This window comes from Vitis riparia, chromosome 2 (assembly GCF_004353265.1).
Source record: "Vitis riparia cultivar Riparia Gloire de Montpellier isolate 1030 chromosome 2, EGFV_Vit.rip_1.0, whole genome shotgun sequence".
Taxonomy (NCBI): domain Eukaryota; kingdom Viridiplantae; phylum Streptophyta; class Magnoliopsida; order Vitales; family Vitaceae; genus Vitis; species Vitis riparia.
Genome location: NC_048432.1, coordinates 16,324,576 through 16,348,398, shown reverse-complemented (window position 1 = coordinate 16,348,398; position 23,823 = coordinate 16,324,576). Strand labels below are relative to the sequence as shown.

The 23,823-nt window shown below is 38.1% G+C and overlaps 2 long non-coding RNA genes and 1 pseudogene across 2 annotated transcripts in view; 1 reads left to right on the top strand and 2 right to left on the bottom strand.

Annotated features, from left to right (window-relative positions):
* Positions 1-8,701, bottom strand: part of LOC117905326 — an 85,575-nt gene extending 76,874 nt beyond the window's left edge. The window contains exon 1 of the long non-coding RNA XR_004649722.1: positions 8,645-8,701. This is a non-coding gene — a long non-coding RNA (uncharacterized LOC117905326). The remainder of the gene's footprint in view (positions 1-8,644) is intronic.
* The window catches only part of LOC117905273, a 98,572-nt pseudogene that overhangs the window by 67,861 nt on the left and 6,888 nt on the right, over positions 1-23,823 (top strand).
* Positions 7,479-7,813, bottom strand: LOC117905331. Its single transcript, XR_004649723.1, has 3 exons — positions 7,795-7,813; positions 7,591-7,647; positions 7,479-7,506 (listed from the first exon to the last, which is right to left on the bottom strand). It is a non-coding gene; the product is annotated as an uncharacterized LOC117905331 (long non-coding RNA).

The window sequence follows — 23,823 nt, the reverse complement described above, 5'->3', positions numbered from 1 at the left end:
GATATCAAATAAATAATAATATATGCATAATTTTTTAATATTTATTTTTTATATTTAATAAATATATAGATCATATAAAAAAGACCTATTAAGAAAATTATGTTTTTATATTTTTGGTAATAAATTAAATCAAATATGAAAATAAAATAATTATAATTTATTTATTTAATAATAAAAAATCAGAAAATCAGTGAAATATCGATAAAATATCTAGAAATATCGGTTGAAATAGGAAAAAAAAATGATAAAATATCTGAAAATATTAGTCACTTATTTTTGTTTTATTTTTTAAAGGGTAAACAAAATAAGAAAAAAAAAACTCTAAGTATGACTCTTTATTTGGAAAAGGTGGTCTGTGAAAACCAGATCGAGCTCGAGGGTCAGGTTACTTATCGAGAAGGTACGGTAAAGACCGTAGCACCCCTCTAAGTCTCTAGAAATGGGTCTCTACTAATAAAATGAAGCAATCATGACAATTGATTAATTGAGCATGAATACCAAATGAATGTCATTCAAAACAAAATAACTAAATGAAACCAGAGTGATGAACTGGTTTACTTCAAGGGAAATAAATGTTAGCAATCAAATACAAAATAATCGCATATATGTCATAGAGTGGAATAGAGTAAATCAATCATGCATAGCAATCAAATCAATCAATCAATCAATCATAAAATCACATATGTCGGACCCCCACCAATGCCCGTTTATTTTTGCATGAATTAATTCCGTAAATTCCATCACTCATAATTACAGAATTTAATTTATGCTTATTTTAAAACATTTTTTAAACAAAATCAGAAGAGATGTGAAAATGGCTTGCCAGCAACAAAAGTGGCAGCCAAATTGATTGAAAATGAGATTTTTGATAACCTAAAACCCTAAGAAATGAAAAATTAAAGAAATGAGTTATTTTCAAAACCAGAATTAGAAAAATATTTACAAAATGGGGATAGTGAAAATTATTTTCAAAATCAGAGGATGAGGATATGAAAGATAATACAAGAGGTGCCAAAAGTGGCCACGTATAACCATACAGGAGTGGGTTCAAGGGAATGGAAGTATGCTTCAGTTGCAGGCTAATTCCATCAGTGAGACATGGTTCAGATCAGTAACACCAAGGCTGCTAGATCGCATCAAATGTGTTGTCGGGATATGATTTCTTGGTGCAGTCAACTGACTCAAATTCAACTGAGCGTTTGAGTCCAATAGCACGTTCAAGGGCAAAGGAAACCATATTTGTGGAGAGGTCAATACCAACAACCTCAACATCAAAGTTCCCTGCCATATAGGAGTCGCCTCCTCCAATGCCAGAGTCCACACCTAGGACCTTCTAGCCAAGTTTAAGGTCCAGTTATCCCACGAATTCTTTTGTTGTCTCAATCCCTCCAGTGCTTACAAAGCCGTCTCCAAAGACACATTCATAGCGCAATATGCCATTACATTTATACTGAACATTATCCATGAACTTCTGGAAGCCCTTATCATCCTGTGAGCTGACTTTTTGCCATTTGACCATTCTTTCAACCAGTTCCTCAACTCTTTTATCAGAAAAATACATCAGAAGCCAATTGGAGAATATCAAGTCCATTGATTCTGTTGAAAAATTCGGCTCTGGAGATGCCACATCAGCACACATAAACTTGACATTCTTGTAGTGCCCATTTATGCTTTCATTCTTTTTTATAACACTTTCAATAAAGTCCAAAGAGGTAACCTGGCCAGCCTTTTAAGCTAATTCACCAATAAAACGATCAATACCTGCTCTTAGTTTCAAAACTGATTTCCCTGGCGTAGAGCTCCTTGACAACGTTGCCTTTCTCATCTATGATCTCTGATAACGGCGATGAATCCGTTCCCGCGGAATCTATTTCTGCCCAACCTCGGAGCCAGGTGCGGTTTTAGGAATTATGGGAGTGGAGTTTTGTTTTAGGGGAGTTCGTAGTGGTTCCTTACGTAGCTACCCTTGGGTTTATATTATGAGCCCCTAAAGAAAAGAAGCGAAGGCGCTAATAGTGAGTCAATCTATGGAGTGCAGATGAAGCGATGCTTCAGCAGGAGTAGGCCCACTCTTCCCCTGGCCTTTGGGAGTAGGAAGGAAGAATGCGGGGGTGGCGAAGAAAAAGAAGTGAAATCTTGACCAGTTCGTATAGAAGTCAAGGGAAGAGTTTTCAAGGAACCAGCTCCTGGGGACTTCTATTAAGAACGGCTTTTGGTCTTAGTATGTGGTACAGCATATAGAGTCAGGATCTTTCCCTCAGCAACTGTCACAGATCCGGGTCCACATATCGGCGTCATTTGCGAGCCTTAAATCACCCTTTGCATCACAAGGATCGTTAGTGCGTTCACATTCTCCAGAATATCTCTCTGAACCTCACTATCATTCCCACGGAGACATGGCGTTCAGAAATGGTTCACAGTGGCGGACTCTTGCTCTGCATCTGAACAATCTCAAATGTCAAAAACGAGAAATCGATTCAAGGTTAGTATTTAATGTTTCCGCTGTTAGCACTGGCTGCCGGTGTCGATGGTAGCGAGAACAAGGCATGAGGGATAGCGGGCAAATTACAAATGACACTGACGTAAACAAATGGGCTGTTCTTCAAAGCTGTTGAGATGACTGCACTGATCTGCTCATGTGCGCCTTCCAAAGAGGACACGGACACTCTTGAACCTGGAATACACAACATTTTCCTTCATCTTCCAGAAGTATTTCATGGCTTCTTGCATATTTCCAGATTCGAAAAAAAAAAAACTTTTATAACAACATTAAAGAATATAGAATCAGGCTCCATTCCGTTTTCTTCCACCTGAGAGATAATTGAATGAATGGAATCGAAGTGCTTCTGGAGGGTCAAGGCAGCCAAGAGGGTAGTGTATGTTACCAAGGATGGTTTACAGATTTCTTAGGTTTCGGAGATTGATGACGGAATAGAGCTTGTATTGGAACAAGGGTATGGATGTTTAGAGAGAGAAGTGGGTAGATGAATGAAGAATACGTGGTGCAGGAGATGGGTGTGAGAAGGTTGAATAATGAGATCAAAGGACTTTGTGGGTATTAAGTGATGGAATGAAAATGGATGATGTGGGGCATGGTGACGTGTATGGGTTTTGTGAAGGCATGTATAGCCATGCAAAGATGAGGAAGACGTCATCCACTCATGGCTGTAACAAATCTCACAAATTCATCAGGTTCTTTAGCCAAGTATCTCCCACGTCCTCCACCATAGGCTACTGCAGCCACAAGTTTAGGCGCATATCCGAGGTATCCTACATGGCCTTGAGAGATTCTTGAGTGTCCAGCATATGAAAGGGGACAATGGCCTTGATTATGATGCCCTTGAGAAGCGACAGATGGCGGTTCGAAGCTTCTTTGGAGTGGAGCAAAATGAATCAGTCCCCTACCAGAAGATGCTGCTGAAACGGAACCTAAGGTGCCACCTAGCACTGGAAACAGCTCCGATGACTGAAGGAGATGAGCGTGGGCATGAGCGTGAAGTAGTTACAGGAAGAGCAGCCCATCAGTTCCTTTATATCAGCTTTAACCTCAAAAGTGATGTATTCCGAAATTTCCTTCTTGGATGTATCAGTTAACTTGCTGATTTTTTTTTTTCTTTTTGCTTTTCTAGCAATTTGTGAAGATCAACTTTACAATCCCCACCTTCAAAAACAGTTGAAAAAGAAGAGGCAACAGAGCAATTCAAGGTTTTTTATTTATTTATTGGTTTCAAGAATCCAGCAACTGTCGGATGGACAGTGATGCTTTGTGTTGCCAGTTTTCTTCAACAAGGAGACAAGGAAATTAACGCTCAGTTGCACATTTTGAAAGATCTGCTTCTCCTCCATACTGCAGTTACCCACAACAACCCCCATGCAAAGGACTCTCTTCAATTAGAACTTTACCATTGCCTTGGCCTCATTCACTTTAGACTCAAAGGATTCCATACCGATCCATTTCGGTCCCGTACAGCTTGTTTTGGGCAGAACAATGAACGTTACATACAGTTAGCGGCTGGGAAATGGTTCTCAAGTTCAGGTAAAAATTGTTGAGCCCTTGGTGCCATCCTCTAGACTCCTATGGAGTCACCGCTTTGCATCTTCTTTTCTACAATTACTTTGACCCTCAAGGCTTCTTCCTTGTTACAGTCCATGTGTGAGATTCAAAAATCAAATATCATGCACAACCAAAGAAGCCACAAGATACATCTGCATGTGTTTCACACATCATCCAGAGTCTTCATTCTTTCATCCTCTGCTTTGGATGACGGAGCATCACCAAGTTCCCACATGTGAATCTCATTCTCCTCAATGTCCCTCCTGATCGTAGCAGCAAAGCTCTTCTCCTCGGGAATACCAATAGTCACCGGGAACAGAGAGTAAATAGCAAAGGAGCAGGCATAAAAACAGAACATCCAATGGACCAAAGAAAACATTGAACTAAGCCCTTTTTCACTTTTTCATATGAAAGTCAATGGGCTTATGCATGGGTGGGAAAACCAGGTGGAAATAAAATCCCATAGATATGTCTCAAACACCCAAAGGAGAGCTAAAAAGGAATCAGATCACTCTAAAACAAATTTTGTATGAAGCACAAAGCATGGACATATTATAACATAGTCACAGCAACCCAAATGATATCAATGGCAATCAAAAATGTGGTCTAGCAAACGTACCTGAGAATGTTCCCTTTCTTTCCTCTGTTTCAGCTTTCAGTTGCCTTTCCTCTCAAGCAACCAGCCACAAGAATCACCCTCTCTCAAACAGCCTGCAACTCCCAGTTTCTCACACTCCCCTGGACGTCTTGCCCTCCGAACTACCTGAAGATATCTCTCTGTTACTCTCTCACCAGCAGCCTCGAAAATTCCGATCCTCTCCTTTCCTCTGTCTTGACCTCCAAGCCAAAGGACAGCTCTCCAAAATATCCCTCGCCCCGCCCCCCCACACAGCAGCAGCACACCTTCTCTTAACAGCCTCCTGAACTCTAAAACCCTTCTGAAACTCCCTTTACAGGTGTCACTTTTCCAACCCACTAACCTGATTCCACACCAACCTACCAGGAATCAACACGTGGCCCTCTAAGATTGTGACACTTGGCAAAACAAGCTGCATGAAAGTGAGCCCCAAATAGGGGTTCACAATTAGCTAACGGATATATCTTCCCGAATTTTATATCGGTATCCACAGATATTGGATATATCGATGATATATCCAGATATTTTAATCCTTGGTTAGAATGGAGACATCTCTAAACGGAGAGCAGTAGAGCTGGTGGAGGCTTAGACGGGAAGAAAAATGGAGTGAGTACCGACTAAGGGAAGAGGAGAAGAGGAAGAAGGTTTTCAGGAGAGGTTTTGAGAGAATGTGAAAAAGAGAGAACCGAAGAAGCAAAGGGGGACTTTTGCTGAGTTTGAAGAAGCTATGAAATCAAGTGCTTGAAGCCAAACAATCCTCGCTCAAAGGGAGTCGTTCAAGTACAGTCGTTGCACACTCTATACTCTTTCATTTTTGTATCATTCTGTTTTGTTTCTTTGGCTCTGTCTTGGTTTCTTTGCAAGATGTTTGCAACCATGTTTATTTATTTATTCATCCAATTATTTATATTTAAAGTCCATTTTGGACTTTTCTGGTGTGCATGAGTATGTGTCTCAACGGTTGATGATGTCGGAGTGACTTCTGGGTGGATTTGGGATTCCGATTTGTTATCTGAGACTGCACCTTTTGAAATAAGGAGATTGTTAAATGCTCTCCTTCATTTTAATATTTCTGGTGAAATTTGTGATACTGTATCAAATAAATGGGTGGAAATATAGTCATGAATGCTAAAGATGGAGGATATGAATGAGTGGTCATCTCTTTCTCATTGCTGGCCAAAGCTGAGATTGATTCATTTTGCTGTGGGGTTTAGCTCCACAGAACGAGGTCCAGAAGGAGACTGTACGGATATCTCTCAGATAGGCTTCATGAAGGTAAAGGCTCGTGGAATACAAAACACCTGGTTGGTTTCATTAGTGAGCCTAGTTTAAGCTTTTGATTGAGGTTCATGAGAGAAAGAAGTTGCATCTCATATGCTAAAATGTAGCTAAATCCCAGAAAATCAGACCACCTCTTCAAGGAAAAGCAGGTCAATTGACATGCAGTAGAAATCAATAGTTTCAATTCATTGCAATCACCCATACTAATAACAGTCACCTAAGCCTTGGGTCCCACCTTTAGATGGCTCGCGTGGCCACCTTGCAACACTTGGAGTCACTGTGCACACCTCATCCGGAGCTGGCAAAGTGATGCAGCTCTCTTGCTAATTTGTACCAAAAGAAGCTTTGGCATCAACTCACCCTTAAGCCTGAGCGGTTCATCACCTTGGGAGTCTTTCTATTTCTGGGCATGATACGGAGAAAGAAGCTGCATTGGACCCACTTCTCAGCCACGTTGCTAGTTCCACCTATCTACCACCATACTGCCCATGTGCATGTGACCCATGCGTGCATAGCCACCCAAAACTTTTCCAAAACTTTCCATCAAAATCTCATCCGTCAAACCCATATCCCCAACCTTCATACTCATTACCTTCGGTTCCTTTCCTTCCACCTTCCACATGCATGAATTCCTATGTGCATGATCACCCTTTTCTCCATCAAGTCTATCCCAAAGGAGACCCATGCCACTTATTGAATTCCGGTCCGAACCCATCCTCAACAATCATCTTCTTGATGAAATTACCATTTTTGTACATTCATTTGTATTCATTATGAAAAGCTTTTTGTAATGTATTACATAATATAAAATAATTTTGAAAGAATCAAGAATGTACATAATTATGGAATCAAGACATCAGCCCAAGTAGGATTATAGGAGCATAGATTTATTCATAAAATGAGTAGAGAAAGTACATTTGATCCAGAAAGTAAACTAAATATCAATTTCCAATTGCACCAGAAACACCCCCATAAAGGATCAGATAACCAGGGTCACCTCCAACATCTCCTTTATTGGTTATATCGAAATTAAAATTATCAGCAAACTGCTCTAGGTCCCTAGGAGGTTTTATAATCGTATTATTTACTACAATATTGGCTTGTGCGCAAAATGCATCATAATTGGTGTCCAACTTTATCCGATGACCGGAACCCATTCCTGGACTAGGGACATTCGGTGGGCTGAATACCTCTCCTCCCCATTCTGCTCCCGTAGCCGTGCTTCCTAAATTGGTGAATATTTGACTTGGCCACCACCCTATCACGGTACGATTGTCATCGTATTTAAGATACCAGTTCAGATTAATCGTGTCCTACATTAATGAGGAAAATAGAGGTGATGAACTTAATTTTATCGCTAATTCCAACAAGTAAAAGAGAAGAAAAATGCCGTGCATACCTGGTAAATTGATAAGGTTATGTAATATGGTAGTTCACCATATGTTGAAACAGGTTCGATAACCATGTCCACAGGTATATCTATTGAAGCTTGTATATATCCACATTGTGTGTTGAAACAATGTGCTTGACCAGCCTGTTCATGGTGGAACAAACAATGTCAACATGTATTCTTCCAAAGGTTTAATTGTAATCGTTTAAATTAAATTAAACTTATTACATTGGTATAAATATACATTCTGGTTCTATTATCACCACCATATAAACCCGGATTCACCTGAAACACAAAATGAACAAATAAATGAGAACACATTTGCTAACGAACCGAAGATCTTAAGGATATATATACCAAAGCAATGAGGTCTGAATGTGTGAACTAAAATCATTAATTTTTCTTCACAAGCAGAATCTTTTGTCCACTCACCGTCCACCCAGCTTCTAAGCTCAGCACCATTTTTAATCTTTACTCGACCTGAAGTGTATTGAGGAGCTTGAACCGGAAGATTCCATACGCTAAGCATCGCTCCAACTCCATCATAATCGATATTTTCGAAAGTTCGAGCCACAGCAAACTGTGCAATACAAAGTAAATGTCAATTGAATTGTTTTTCTTCTCTTTTTTTCGTACTTCCATCAATCCTAAGATTTTCGACATAAATCAACCTTTCTCACAAACAAAAAAAATAATTGTAATTTAAAAAAAAAATTGTAAATACACTAAACATTAATCAATTATGTTGTTATAACGAAATTATAACTTACATGTTTGCCAGGTTCCTCGCCAGTAAGAGGATTAATTTTCGAAGCATGCATTTCTGAATACAATTTGGCTCTAATGAGATCATCTTTAGTAGTTCTCCTTATGGGAACTGTTCCCATCGGACATCCTCCACCCTCCAACCCTATTTTCACGTGTTTATAATCAGGTTTTGGCACCTCTTTCTCTGGGCTCACTCTTCTAGGAGGTGATGTTGGCCTCATCTGCATCAAAATTATCTCAATAACACTTTATTTATATGATATGGGAAAAAAAATGAAAATAATTTTCACTAATTGACACATAAATTGATGTATTTACAATATAAATCAAATTTTAAAACATACCTGGGGATGAAAATTATGATTCTTCAATAAAGGATGATCAAATGCAGGTTGCTTGTAGAAGTCCACACAATCATATATATCTCCATGTTTTGTCTAGATGTAGTAAAATAATTTTATGAATTTATTTTCTTATTTTATTCAAAATTTAGTAATATTTAGTTGTAGCTTACCTTAATAGTCTTCACTGCTGGCTTATTCAAGCGCTTAAGTTCTTTCTCTATTTCCAAATCTTCTTCTTTCGATAATTTCCTATATCCTTCAACCCCATTGTAATATAGAAAGAGATAACAAACCAACAAACAAGGTAGAACAACCCTCAAACCCATGGATTTGACCTATAGCAAAAAAAAAGTAGATTAGGAATGCATGAGAAAAAAAAATTATTTTTGAAACAATGACGTACTAAACCAATGAAAGATGGCTACTACGCCTCCCAAAATCACTCCCAAATGAAAATTAATATTATTTAAATGGTTTTTAATAATATCTACAAATTTGATAATCTCTTGATTTAAGGAATAATATTGTGCCACAGTGGAATGACTTGAAGGTGAATCAAAAGATTTGGTATTATTCATTCTCATGAATTTGGTATGTAATATAATTTGGTAAATAAAATTAAGATTTTGATTTTGTTTTTATATTTCCATGAAATGATATAAATCCACATGTACATAAAATAATTAAACAAAATGTAGACATTGTATTGAACAAAGTAAACAAATATGATAGTCTAAAATTTGATGCCAGAAGATGTGTTACTTACACAATTAATGTTTGAAAAAAGTTACAAAAAAAAAGTTAAAAATTGTAAATATTTTTATTTTTATTTAAATATGTATCCTTATTTATAAAAATATTTATAACAATTTTTACAAAATTAGATACTTCTCTCATATATGTTCAATTTTTAAATTTGAAGTTATCTTTTAAAAAAAATGAATTTTTTTTTCACACTAGACCATCCTTTAAAAGGATGAGTTGACTATTTATACTTTGTGAAATCGAACTTCAAACTTAACTTTTGTATCGAAAAGATAATTTCAGTTTATACTCAACAACTTTTTAGTTTTTACCTTATAAAAAAGCACGAGTAAGATCATGTTTTTCAAAAAAGAAAAAAAAAAGGACAATTAAGAGAGAGCACAAAGGAATTCAAGTAATAGATAAAAGAAGAAAAAAAATCTTACTTTGTTCAAAAGTCTTCAGATAAGACACCACTAAAATTTGTAAGATATTCACCATAGAGCTTGTATATATATGGTTGATCTCAATTATTATAAAAAATATCTTACATATGGATATAGAATTTTATTAAAAAAAAGAAATAATTTTTTATGTTATATATATATATGGTTATAAATCTAGATTTTCAACTTTTCTATTTAAGAATATAATGATATAATTGAAAATTAATGGGAGAATTATGTTTTGGGGGTAGATGGCCCCCCAAATTAACAAAAGGTTCATGTAACTCTTCAAATTGAGCCCAAGACCCAATGAAAGTATGGAAATTGAGTTGAAGGATGTCATCCTTCAGTATTTCCAAAAATGCCCTTTGTTGATTTTGAGAAAAAAAAATTAATATTTTTGAAAAATACTTTTATTTAATTTAATATTTTTTATTTAATTTAATATTTTTAAAAATACTTTTATTTAATTTAATATTTTTTAAATACTTTAATTTAATTTAATATTTTTTAAAATAAAATTATTTAATTTAATATGTTTGAAAACTACTTTTATTTAATTTAGTATTTTTGAAAAAAAAATTATTTAACTTAATTTTATAAAATATTTTATATGTGTTCTTAAAGGGTATATTTGTCCGTTACTATTTCATATCCTTCAACTCAATTTGAAGAGTTATATGGACTTTTTGTTAATTTGGGGCCATCTACCCCCAAAAGATAATTCTCCCAAAATTAATTATGCACATAATCTTTATTGTTTATTATGGCAAAAATTCTCATACATGCTCATAAAATTTTTGGAAGGAATGTGATTTTCAATGATTACATATTTGTACGTAATTTCTATGTTTGTGGATTTTTTTTCCAATCTTAAATTCCCAAATTATTATTCTTATTATTATTTAGAAAAAAGTTATTTCTTACTAAATCATAATACTATTCTACATTTTATCCTTTTAATTTTTTTTAATCCAAAGTATAACTTAATTTCATTAAATATCAAGTGATTTGTGGGATTTGTTTTTATCAATGTTTGAATGCTATCGGTGATTAGAGGTATTTTTTTATTAATGTATTATTGTTGTTATGTTATATAATCTTTTTTGTTTGTAAAAAAATCATTTCTTTTTATTTTATTTTATATAATTAAGATAAATATATTTAGAAACAAATAATTAAAAAAAATAGTAATTTAGTATTATAGACCCCCTCAGATGGGGGCCATTTTTCTTTTGTTTTCTTCTTTCTTCTTCCTTTCTTCTTCTTACCACCCCGAGGTTGAGCTATATTGGGCGGCTAGATAAGACTGGAAGTGAAAGAAAACAGGATGAGTGAGGCGGCCAGAGAGGACTAGAAATGAGTCGTTCTGGGCGGCCATGGGACTGATGGGTGAGTTGTTTGAAAAGAAGGGAACACGTCTGAGCAGAAAGGGGGCACAGCAGAGCAAAAAGCAGATAGCTATTTGGAAAAGAGGGAGCATGTCTGTTACTAAAAGAGTGAGGAGTGTTTTCGGGACTCGAGAAAAAAGAGCCTGGGCTTAGGGAGATATGGGAACGAGTTTTGCAAGCTTGCTGGTGAGGGGGAGAGATATATATATATGTATTTTTTTCTTCCTTAGCTGTGTTACAGAGAGAGGGGGGGTTCAGGTAGCTGAAGGAAGAAGACAGTTTGAGAGGATGAAGGTTTTTTTTTTTTTAGAGAGAAATTTGAGAGGGCTTGAGAGAGGAAACCTACTGATGGTGTGGCAAGAGGAGAAGAAGAGCAGTTGGAAGCTGACTCACTTTTTTTGCTTGAAGGGAGCTTTCCAGGTATGATTATTCGTGAGCTCCTTATTTCTCGTTTCCTTCTTGACTAACTCTCATTCTCATTATTTCTTCTGGGTATTTGGTTTGTTGATTGGTGTGGATATTAGAGGCCACTCATTTTGCTTTGTGGGACTCTGGGTATGCATGCTCTATTTTTAGATTTACTTTGGATGTTTTTTACTTCTCTTGAAGACATCTGATGCTCTGTTCCTTCCCATAACTTGGTGTATCAAAATCACACTCTCGCTCCTTTTTTATTCCAGCTATATTGGCCCATGGATGTCATCTGAAATGAGGCTCTATACATTCATAGCTTACTTAGTTTCCTAGGCTATTTCTTCAGTCCTTGCCTTGTTTCTATCTTCTCTTGTTCATTCTCCTGTTTCTGGTAAGTATAGGGTGTGAAGGTCTCACTTGGGCTGGCCACAGGACTGCATTGAAGCTTTACTATTTGGGATCACGTTGTCATCTGGGTTCATTAAGCAATACAGTGGCAATAAAGATGCTTTGGTGTTATTAATTTAGGTGAAGAAGTTGTTTGTATAAATCGTGAAGGTTTAGGTTGTGCTTTGAGGGAGGAATAAATCTTTTCCCATGAGAGCTTGGGTGACGACGCTTTAGTTTTCTGTAAGTGCTCCTTGTTGTATCCATCCCCACGCATGCACGTAGGAATGGTGCTCTCATCACCACACCCATGCTCTTACTACCCACCTCATCCTTCATAAGCCCCCACGCATATCACCCTTTTCTTCAAAACCCATTAACCCACTTCTCCTATCACACTTTCCATTCATTATCCATTTGTTGCCTATTTTCCTCACATATGTGAAGTCTCATGCCTACATGGTCATCCTTCGTTCATCCTTCACCCTTCTCATACCCATTTTCTCCATCTATCGTCATGCTCCATTAATCACACCTCACACTCCACCATGCCCGTAACCATACCCACACCCAAGCTCACCACCTCATCCTCCCCAACCTTCCATGCATACCACCATCTCTTTAATACTCTCTAACCTACTTCATTCTTCATCTCTCATTCATCATATCCTCCATCAAACCCATTGTTTCACACCCATCTTCATACCCATTTTCCAATACCCCTTAAAACCATTCCCCTCACTACCTTCCATTATCGGTTCTGCCATGCATTCCCCACACATTTGTTTTCCGTTCTCCATGAACTTGAGTCGTCTTGCAAACGTCTTGCCACTCATCTCTCTATCCCTCATTCTCATCACCCACAATTCATCTCACACGAACTCACCACTTTGCCGAACCCATTACCATATTCATCTCTCCATCTTTCTTACCATTCATGTCTATCTACTCCACCTTCCATTCAACCCACGAACTCATTTCTTTCAACACCCTGCAAGCCCACTTCCTCCGCTACCCATTTATCCTCATGCATGCATGGCCATTTTTCATGCCTGTTTCTCTCACTACCCGTTTTCACTCTTCCCATACCCACCACATACCTATGCCTCCATCCATCGCTTCACCACCTCATCCATTCGAATCCACTCTCCAAGTCCCATGTACATGGCCAGGTCCGATTCCGCACTTGCTCTACTCGTCGTCGCTGCATGACCATCCAGGAAGGAAAACGTGACAATGGATGGTTCAAAAATCGCGAAATCTAGTGAATCAAGGACAGAGTTGCTTAATAGAATTCAAATACCGAAGAGACAGCCTCGTGGAACGGCTTTATACACTGGTGTCTCGCAATGCCTGGAATGCGACTGCGATCGAATCCATAAGCCAAACGGTGATCGGTATGCGAAGGAATATGTTATAAACGTATAAAGATTAACAGTTCATACTTATTACAGTGCATGTGATCAGAACGATAACGAGGTGGTTAATCCGGAAGCGGCAAAGCGGGAATAGATTGAAGAATCTGATAAGACGGATGTAGATTTAAAATTTTAAACAATGAAGCCCACCAAGAGTCTCAGTCGGTACATGTGAAACCATCAAAAGTTAAGGAAATCTCTACTCCAGAAGATAGCGAATGTCCAGAAGATGCAGAAGGGTATAAGAAGCAGTGTCTGAATGATATATTTATTGGCCACTTGCATGCGCGGCTCAAACAAATGCCACTTTTCCAAAGCTAGCAGGCCTTCAACTTGTCTAGGTGTTCATTAGGGATGGGGCGCAACGTGTCCGTGATGTCTTTCAGTTTGCTAAAGAGTAATCTCCTTGCATCATTTTTAAAGATGAAATTGATGCCATAGACACAAAGCGGTTTGATAGTGAAATGAGTGGAGGCAGGGAGGTGCAACAGACAAATTTAGAGTTATTGGATTAGCTTGATGGCTTTAGCAGTGATGGACGCATGAAGATAATAGCATCAACAAACCAAGCTGATATTCTAGGCCCACTGCGTTGAGGAGAGAAGTAAGAGAAGGAATACTTCTCTAGAATGAGCCCAGAAGAAAGTACTCTTGCATGGTGCGCCTTGTGCATCGCCACCTTTGGGCCACGTGACATCTCTCCATTCATCATCCTTGATTTTTGAAAATAATTTTCCAAATCCTTTCCTTCAAATAATTTTTCGGATTTTAGATTTTTTTTTTAAATAATCCCAACTCCACATTTTTTTCTCACCCTTAAGATTTTTAGGTTCCAAAAATCCTTCCATTTTTAACAAAATTGGTTGCCATTTTTCCCTTGGGTAAGCCTTCTTCACATTTTTCTTGATTTTTGAAATGTTTTAAAATAAGTACGAATTAAATTCTATAATTCCAAATGATGGAATTTATGGAATTAACTTGTTCAAAAATAAACTGGCCTTTGGTGGGGCCTACATTGGTGATGCTTTCTCTAAAAAAAAGTTGAGTTGATATTCAATGATTAATTATCCTGCTTAGTAGGCATGGTAGATCTTCCACCTCTATAAAATGAGCTAAAGGAGCTTGGAGTTTTGAATTTTGGCGATTTGCAGATGGACATTTTCTGGTGTGATTATTTGAATGATTTTTTTTTTTTTATCTTCCTCTCATAGGAAAACCGAAAAACCCTAACCTTTTCCTCTCATTACAAAACCTCTCTGCCTCATTATCCTCTGATTATGAAAACCCAAAAAGCCCTAACCTATTGGTCTCATTCGAAAAAATAAAAATCCAATGTTGGCGACGACTCCTACCTCACCCTCTGAAAACCCAAAACCTAAGGTAAACACTCTTTCTCTCTTTCTTGGGTTCTCTGTTTCTTTAGAAAATAATAGTCAAAATTTTCTTAAATTAAAGGATTTTGTTTTTCCTATTTTGTGGTTTTTTTTTTCATTACTAAGGTTGAGATATTTTTCTATTAAAGGATTTGCAGAAAAACATTTGTTACATCCTGGTACAAAGTGGTTGTGATGTTGCTCATGTGTTGAGGAAAGAGATAGCATTCTATGCATCAATTATCTGAATGTTGATATACATCTTTCTTGAATGGACTATGAAATTCTCTTGAATTTTATATTCAACTATAGGGTCACTTGTCTATTATCATGGAATTGAGATGTCAATATGCACTATGCTACTTCTAATTATGAGAATGGAAACAGAACCACTATGAATAGCCCTTCCAGGTGAGTTTGCATGTGTTGTTAAAAAGCCATGATGTTTCTCCATGGCTGTGATGCTTGACCCATTGTGGTTGTATTATTGCTTTGTTATTGTGTTTCCTATTCCTACTTCTTTTCTTTTTGTTTTCCTTTTTGTTTGCAATCTGTTCTGACAAGTTTATCTCTACCTTTGTTGAAGCGTAATGCACAAGGATCAATCTCCTGTTCTCACCCCGAGGAAGCCAAGAGAAGCATTGAGTCCAGCTAATCTTTTGTTAAACAATCAGATTCCCTTTACATCACCTAAATGGGTACCTTTAAGCACTCGTGCCAAATTTGCCAGTTCATGGCGCTTTTGTAGTGCTCCAGACAACTCGATGTCAAACATGGTTCAAAGTCGTAGTATTGGTCATTAACTCGGACGGTCCTCAAGCACATCGGTCTCCGTGTCTTGGCTCGGTATTGTTGAGACGTCATTTGTTTTTATTTTTGGCTCTGGCTAGCCGTACCACCGAACTGTGCCAGACGGGGGCATCACAGCCGGAATGGGCCAGGACCAGAGTGGCCTCCTCAGGATTCAAACTTGAGTCCTGTAGGCCTTAAGGCTACTAGGAGGGTAACGTCCTAAGCCTTAAGGTCTACAGGACCCAAGTTCGAATCCTGGGGAGGCCACTCTGGTCCTGGCCCATTCCGGCTGTGATGCCCCCGTCTGGCACAGTTCGGTGGTTGTATCGATGATATGCAAAATATGATAATTAAAAAATTTTAAAAATTACAAAAATATTATAAAAAATTTTAGAAAAATAAATATAATTAAATAGGTTTAAAAAATTATAAAATAAAATTTATTTCACATTTAACATTATTTAAACAATTATAAAGCCTTTGCAGAAAACAATATATAATAATATTAAAAAATTTAAATTATTTTATTTCACATATAATAATATTTTTACTAAAAGACATAACTCAATTATCAATTCCATTTTTAATTTTGATTAAATGATTTTAATAATATTAATATAATAACAAATTAAATGGTTTGAATAGATTGTTAATAAGAAATTAATACACCAAATATGCTACCATTACCATATAAAATAATGCACTACATATCATTTATATCACACCATTAATATATAAAACAATAAATCATTATCATATGAAATAATAGTTAAAAAAATCAGTTTCTCCAAATACCCAATTCACACCCACGACCCTTTTTTTCAATATCACCAATTCAATCATAGGACTTACCTACACCACGGTGAGATAGGGCTAAAAAAGCAGAGAAAGAGAAAGGCAACAGCTGTTGTTGCTTTCCCAACGGTACCACAAAGGCACTCCATATCCATTCTGCAATTAGTGATGCCCTCAACCTTCTTTTCTTATACACCCCCAACACTCATGGTTAGACCAATGTCTTTCTCCTTCTTCATGATTGGTCATGGGTCTTGATTATTGAAAAGTTTTTCCTTTTAAGGGCAATCTTTGATTTTTAGGTTTTTTAGGCCTTCTCTTCTCCACCTGAGTCCCACCCCCACCCTCCACCCCACCCCCTTCACTCTCTCTCTCTTCCGCCTTTTTCACATTTTCCCGTCTCCAATTCTTCATCCAACTTGGATGCTCCAAATACACTTCACCTTTTCCCCACCCTACCCTACCAATAAATGAACATTTTGTTACTACCTTTTAAATATGTGTACAATTATTGCATTTTTATAAAAACAAATGAATCCAATTAACTTTTATTTTTTATCTATGTTATTTATTTTTTACTTTATTCCACTTATGTGTAATCAAATATAATATAACATATGAATCTTTATTCAATAAAACTGGAATTGTATATAATGTGGATATAGAAATTCATTATTATTATTATTATTTAAATATGATGAAGAAGTGATATAAGCAAACAAAAATGATTATTAAGATAAGCTTTTGTCTCCATAAATGCTTGAAAAAAGCAAACAAAAACTATTATTAAAATTAACCCTGCCCATTTGGACAGTCAAAATGTAAGTGACACCGTACAACTAAGACGACAAAAATACTAGTGTACTACTTACCTTTAGTTCAAGTACATTTGAGCCACTAATGTTATGATGTCTCATTAAATAATAATTCCATTTTTTTATTAAATAATATTTTTATTGGTTTTGCGTCAATGTGTTAAATTAATAATTTAATAAATATGTAAGATTGTACATTTTAGAAAAACTTATGTAATTTCATATAACACCCCCTTAAACATGTTATATTTTTGGAAAAATAGGCAAATTTTTATGAATTTTCCTTATTTAAACAAAATATATGAAAAATAGTTAGTTAATAAAATCAAATATTTAATTTGTTTAATTATGATAAAGTGATATTAAATATAATATTTCATAAAAAAATAAAAAATACCTTGATAAATTAATAAGTTATAAAATATTATTAAATTTTTTTTATACTCATTTACTATTTTTTTATAAAAATAATTTTAATAAAATTATTATTAATAAAGTTCAATAAATGAGAAGTAGAGATATTTACAGTGATTTTCAATATGATGGAATGTAATACGATAAGATAGAATGCAATAGAAACAAGGAAAGAATCGGATTACCTAATCTTAACTAGTAAATGATAAACCCATTTAGCAAAATGGCTCCCAAACTATGAATCCATAATATTCATTTAATTTAATTGAAATGCACAAAATTGATTGAATGTCTTTTTCAGCAAAAGAAAAGGTAGATGGGATAAAATTAGTGAGAGAAGCATATGATTTTAAGTCGAGTAATGAAAATAATAAAAAAGAAGGGATAGAAATATCTAAAGTAGGGAGAATTGGACAAAAATCTGGTCAGTTGGGGATGGGACCGTGTGGAAGGTCACAAACATACAATATATCATATTATAAACGTAATATAAAATAAAAAACGGCTAAAAAAGAATTCCACCAATTAAATTGAGTCGTGACTCGTGGGAGACATTTGCCCTTTTCCTTACATATATATATATATATATATATATATATATATATATATATATATATATATATATATATATATATATATATATAATGCACTTGGTTTTGTGTTTGTCCCCTCCAAACCTTCAACCCTCTAAACATGCCAGCTGATTTCGCCTGAGCACAAGAACTTCCTCACCCTAAACCTCGAATCCTTTCACTTTTTTTTTTAGATCCAAACAGCACTATGTCAAGTAAGTACCACTGATTTTTCTTTTCCATTTTTTTCTTTGTGATTTTCTTTATTCTGGTTTCCTTGTTTTTGATCTTTGTGTCAGAAAATGTACTCCTTTTTTTCTTAGTTCCTGTTTGTTTATCTGAAAATGAGTTTTTCTATTCTTATGATTGATTTTTTGTTTTTCCTTTTATTTTATTTTATTTTATTTTGGGCTTGGGACTTTGATGGGCATTGGAAGATTTGTGCTTTTTGATCCTCGGTGACGTTTTTTGTTGAATGCTCTGTTGACGTTTTGGTTTCATTTGAACAGGGAGGATTGAAAATGGATTGATGGGTTTGATTCATTTGTTGGGTTTTTGGGGTTTGTGGATTGGTGGTTGAGGTGGGATCTTTTGGCACATTCTAGGGTTTGTGCTGTTCTTGCTGTTCATTTGCTATGATTTCGAAGTGAAAAAATGATTTCTTTTGGTAACTCGGAAGGCTTGACCTAGTCAACTCGGAAACCCAGATCGAGTCAACCGAGGTTAAAACGATTCTTGATTTGAGTCTAGAGTTTCAGATCGAGGAGGATACGACTCGGCCGATACTTCGAACCGTGCTCTGAATACAGAGTGTAGTTAAACATTGTCAGGACAGCTGTTTTGGCCGCACAGCAGGTGTAGCCCTGAGTGTTCTCCAATACCAAGTCCCAGAATGACAAGCCCTGATCCCAGCTCCAGAATACAGAGTGGTGCTGTCACCCCTCTGCATCCACGAGCTGGAGCAGCTGCTGCAGAGTCTCCTACCAACCGGCCTGATGATGGAAAGCAACAAAGCAACCGATTGCCCCTTCCACTGATAACAATTTCTAATTCTTGTCCTTTTTCTCCTACATATTCTACATCAACAACTCCCTCAGTACCACAAAGTCCTGGTAGGGCGGAAAACCCAATTAGCCCGGGATCACGCTGGAAGAAGGGTCGGCTCATAGGGAGAGGCACATTTGGGCATGTATATCTAGGGTTTAATAGGTTTGTGACCAAATGGGATGTATGCCCACGTAACTTTATTTTTAGAGAAGGGTATTGTTGTTTTATTTTATAACTGATTTGATCTTTGCATGTAAGACATTAATTTTATTACCAGTCAGAAGTTCTGCACTATAAATAAGCCATAAAATTGAAATTACAATCAGCCATTGTTCGTAATTATGATGTGTTTCAGCATTATGTAATTTTTGTTTGACTTCATTATTGAACTTTGGATTTTTGAAATCCCTGAACTCAAGATGCATATTTTTTCAGTGATTGCTTGCATTTGTCTATTTAATTTAAGCAATCTGCTATTTCTCGTGTATCAGAGGCTGACGGGTCAACAGGAGACCGATCTTCAGCTGGGGGGAAGAGTTTTTACTCTGGGCCTGGAGAAAATATGCCACTGGGCCGGCAAGGTGAATCGGGCTGGGAAAGAGAGCCCGCTGCGGAGGGCCAAGGGATTAAAAAATCAGAGGAAATGGGCCGGCCCAATTTGAAGCTTTTTAAAGGCCAGGTGGGGGAGGGAAGACCCATTTTGGAGATTGCAAAAGGGGTTAGGGCTCCCGATGGGCGTCGCAGTGGTGGCGGAGAGCAGGAGGGGGATTTGTTTGGGTCCAAGCTAGAATCGCCTCGTCCGGCCGTCAATTCCTCAGAAATCACTGACGAGGCGTTATTGGAGGAGGCCTCCAGGTATTCCGATCAAACCTCTTCTCCTTTCTTGTCTCTGGGGAAACGGGATATCTCTCTCTTATCTACTCCTTCTGGGTGGGACGGGAAAGGTGTCGTCATGGCTAGGGCTTCCGACCGGGGAACAGCTTCAGATGACGAAGGGGGAGCAGTCATGGACCCGCTACGGATGATTTTGGCGGACGGAAGGGAGGCCGAGGTTTCGGACATGGTGGGTAGAGAGGCTGGGAATACCGAGGAGTTATCAGGAGGGGTTTTGGGAAGAGTCTCCCATGAGGACAAGGAGGAGAGGGGCAAAGAGGGGGATTTGTGTTGGCAGTCTAGTAGCCTGGCTAAATTTAGCCGCTATCTAGGAATGCCGACGGAGGGATTTGAAGGGGAAATATTGTTCTTGCTCAAGAGAATGAAAGAGAGGAAGATACAAAAAGGTAATTTGGATGGCACAAAGAGGAGAAAATTAGAGACGTCAAAATTCGAAAGAGAATTGAGAAAATTGGAATGGACTGTGAACTATATTGGAGGTGGAGGAGGAGGAGAAGGAGGGGGAAGCACGAGTAGGTCTAAATGAAGCTCCGAATGCTCACCTGGAATGTAAGAGGGGCTAATAATTGCGACAAAAGGAAGGTGATCAAAGCCTTGATTAGGAAAAATAGGGTGGACTTGGTCTGCCTACAGGAAACCAAGATTCAGGAAATGTCCACGGGCATTGTTCGGAGCTTAGGAGTGGGCAGGTTCATTGAATGGGGAGCTATAGACTCAAGGGGTGCAGCCGGAGGAATAGTGGTGATATGGGACAACAGGATGCTGGAGTTGGTTGACATGCAAAAAGGACTGTTCTCTATTTCGTGCACTTTTAAGAGCTGCGAGGATGGTTTTATATGGACGTTTACAGGGGTTTATGGGCCAACTTTAAGGAGGGAGAGGGAGAGTTTTTGGGAAGAGCTGGGGGCCATTAAGGGGCTTTGGAATGGGCCGTGGTGCGTTGCAGGGGACTTTAATGCCATCCTGAGATCGGAAGAGTGCAACAGAGGAGGGAGATTGAACTCAATTATGAGAAGGTTCGCAGAAGTGAAAGAAGAGCTGGAGTTAAAGGATCTGCCCATGGTGGGGGGCCCTTTTACATGGACTGGAGGAGCGGGCAACCAGTCGTTTTCAAGGTTGGATCGCTTTTTGGTTAATGAGGAGTGGGATAGCCATTTTGGAGATGCGAGACAGTTTCTCCTTCCAAGACCCGTGTCCGATCACTTCCCGATTCTTATGGATGGTGGGGGTATGAGAAGAGGCCCTATCCCGTTTAGATTCGAGAATATGTGGTTGAAAGCAGAAGGTGTAAAGGAGCTATTGAAGCAATGGTGGGAGGAAGGCAGATTCAGTGGATCTGCAAGTTTTATCTTGGCTGAAAAATTAAAATTTATGAAGGCTAAGCTGAAGGAGTGGAACAGAAACAGTTTTGGAAGGGTTGAATATAGAAAGAATACGGCACTGGAGCAAATGGAGTATTGGGATGCAAAGGAGAAAACCAGCAGACTGTCATTGGAAGAGCTGGAAGCCAGAAACGAAGCGAAAGAAGAATATAAAAAATGGGTCTTACTTGAAGAAATCACGTGGAGGCAAAAATCCAGGGAAGTGTGGCTGAAAGAGGGAGATAGAAATACCGGTTTTTTCCACAAAATGGCCAACGCACATAGGAGGAATAATGTGGACAAAATTAAGATTAACGGAGCGTGGCTCACGGAGGAGAATGATATTAGGGAAGAGATCGTCAATGCTTTTAAGACGTTGTTGTCTAACCCGGGGGAATGGAGACCTTCTGTATCTGGGCTGCAGTTTGAGATGTTAGAGCCTTTGGACGTTAGTGCATTGGAGTCTCCTTTTATGGAAGAGGAGGTTTTTGACGCCCTAGTGGGCTGTAATGGGGATAAAGCCCCGAGGCCAGATGGATTCTCTATGGCCTTTTGGCTTTTTGCTTGGGATTTCGTGAAGGCTGATGTGATGAGCTTCTTTAAGGAGTTTCACGAAAATGGCAAATTTGTTAAAAGCCTAAATGCAACATTTATAGTCTTAATTCCAAAAAAAGCAGGGGTTGAAGCTTTAGGGGATTATAGGCCTATAAGCTTGGTGGGAAGCTTGTACAAGTGGCTGGCCAAGGTATTAGCCAATAGGCTAAAAAAAGTGGTTGGAAGGGTGGTCTCCAAAGCTCAAGGGGCGTTTGTGGAAGGTAGACAAATCCTAGATTCAGTGTTGATAGCCAATGAAGCCATTGATTCGACCCTCAAGAATAATGAGAGCGGCATTTTGTGCAAATTGGATATAGAGAAGGCGTATGATAAAGTGGACTGGAATTTTATTCTCACAATCATGAAGAAAATGGGCTTTGGGGAGAAATGGATTAGGTGGATTCGGTGGTGCATATCCACTACAAGTTTCTCAGTGATGATCAATGGAACCCCTACGGGCTATTTTCAAAGCTCCAGGGGTTTGAGGCAGGGCGATCCCCTTTCCCCCTACCTCTTTGTCATTGCTATGGAGGTCTTTAGTGTTTTCATTAAAAGGGCAGTAGAGAGAGATTTTTTATCTGGTTGTAGGGTAAAAGGTCGGAGCGAAGAAGGGGTCCTAATTTCCCACTTGTTGTTTGCTGATGATACACTGGTGTTTTGTAAACCTTCACAAGATCAGTTGACTTACCTCAAATGGCTTCTCATGTGGTTTGAGGCTGCTTCAGGATTGAGGATAAACTTGGAAAAAAGTGAATTAATTCCAGTAGGGAGGGTGGAGAGTATGGATGATCTTGTTGAGGAGTTTGGTTGTAGTCTGGGTAGTCTTCCAACCACCTATTTGGGGATGCCCCTGGGTGCTCCTTTTAAGTCAGTCACAGTTTGGGATGGAGTGGAAGAGCGCTTCCGAAGAAGGTTAACTATGTGGAAGAGACAATACTTGTCCAAGGGAGGAAGGGCGACTCTCATTCGTAGTACTTTATCGAATCTAGCCATCTATTTAATGTCATTGTTGTGCTTACCAAGCTCAGTTAGACGAAGATTAGAGAAAATCCAAAGGGATTTTCTATGGGGTGGGGGCAATCTGGATCATAAGCCCCACTTAGTAAGATGGGAGTTGGTGTGTTTAAGCAAGGCGAAAGGAGGCTTGGGGGTCAAAAGCCTTTCCCTCCTTAACAAGACTCTTCTTGCTAAGTGGAATTGGCGTTTCGCAAATGAGAAAGAGGCATTGTGGAATCAAGTGATTAGAGGGAAGTATGGAGAAGCTAGAGGGGGATGGTGCTCACGGGAAGTGAGAAAGGCTCATGGTTTGGGTTTGTGGAAAGGAATTAGGGCGAATTGGAAGTTGGTGAGTGATAGGATGGCTTTCATAGTTGGTAATGGGAGAAGGGTGAGCTTCTGGAGGGATAGATGGTGTGGGGAGTCTCCTCTGTGTATGACCTTCCCCTCTCTTTTTGCTTTGACGGTTGAGAAGGAAGCGTGGGTGGCAGATATATGGGATCCCTTGGCTGAGGGGGGTTGGGGGGGTTGGAACCCTTGTTTTTTAAGAGTGTTCAATGACTGGGAGGTTGAGGAGGCAGAAAGATTTATGGAGAGGATTCAGAGTAAAAGAGTTATTGAGGATGTGGAGGATACGGTATCTTGGACTGAAACCAAGAGCGGTAAATTCTCGGTCAAGTCTCTTTACATATCTCTTGAAGCGGGTGGTGCATCTTTGTTTCCTTCAAGCTTTATTTGGAATGCGAATGTGCAGCCCAAGATTAGTTTCTTCGCGTGGGAGGCCACGTGGGGCAAAGCTTTAACATTGGATCTAGTCCAGAAAAGAGGATGGGCCTTGGCAAATAGATGTTTTATGTGTCTTGAGAAAGAGGAAACCATAAACCATCTCCTTCTTC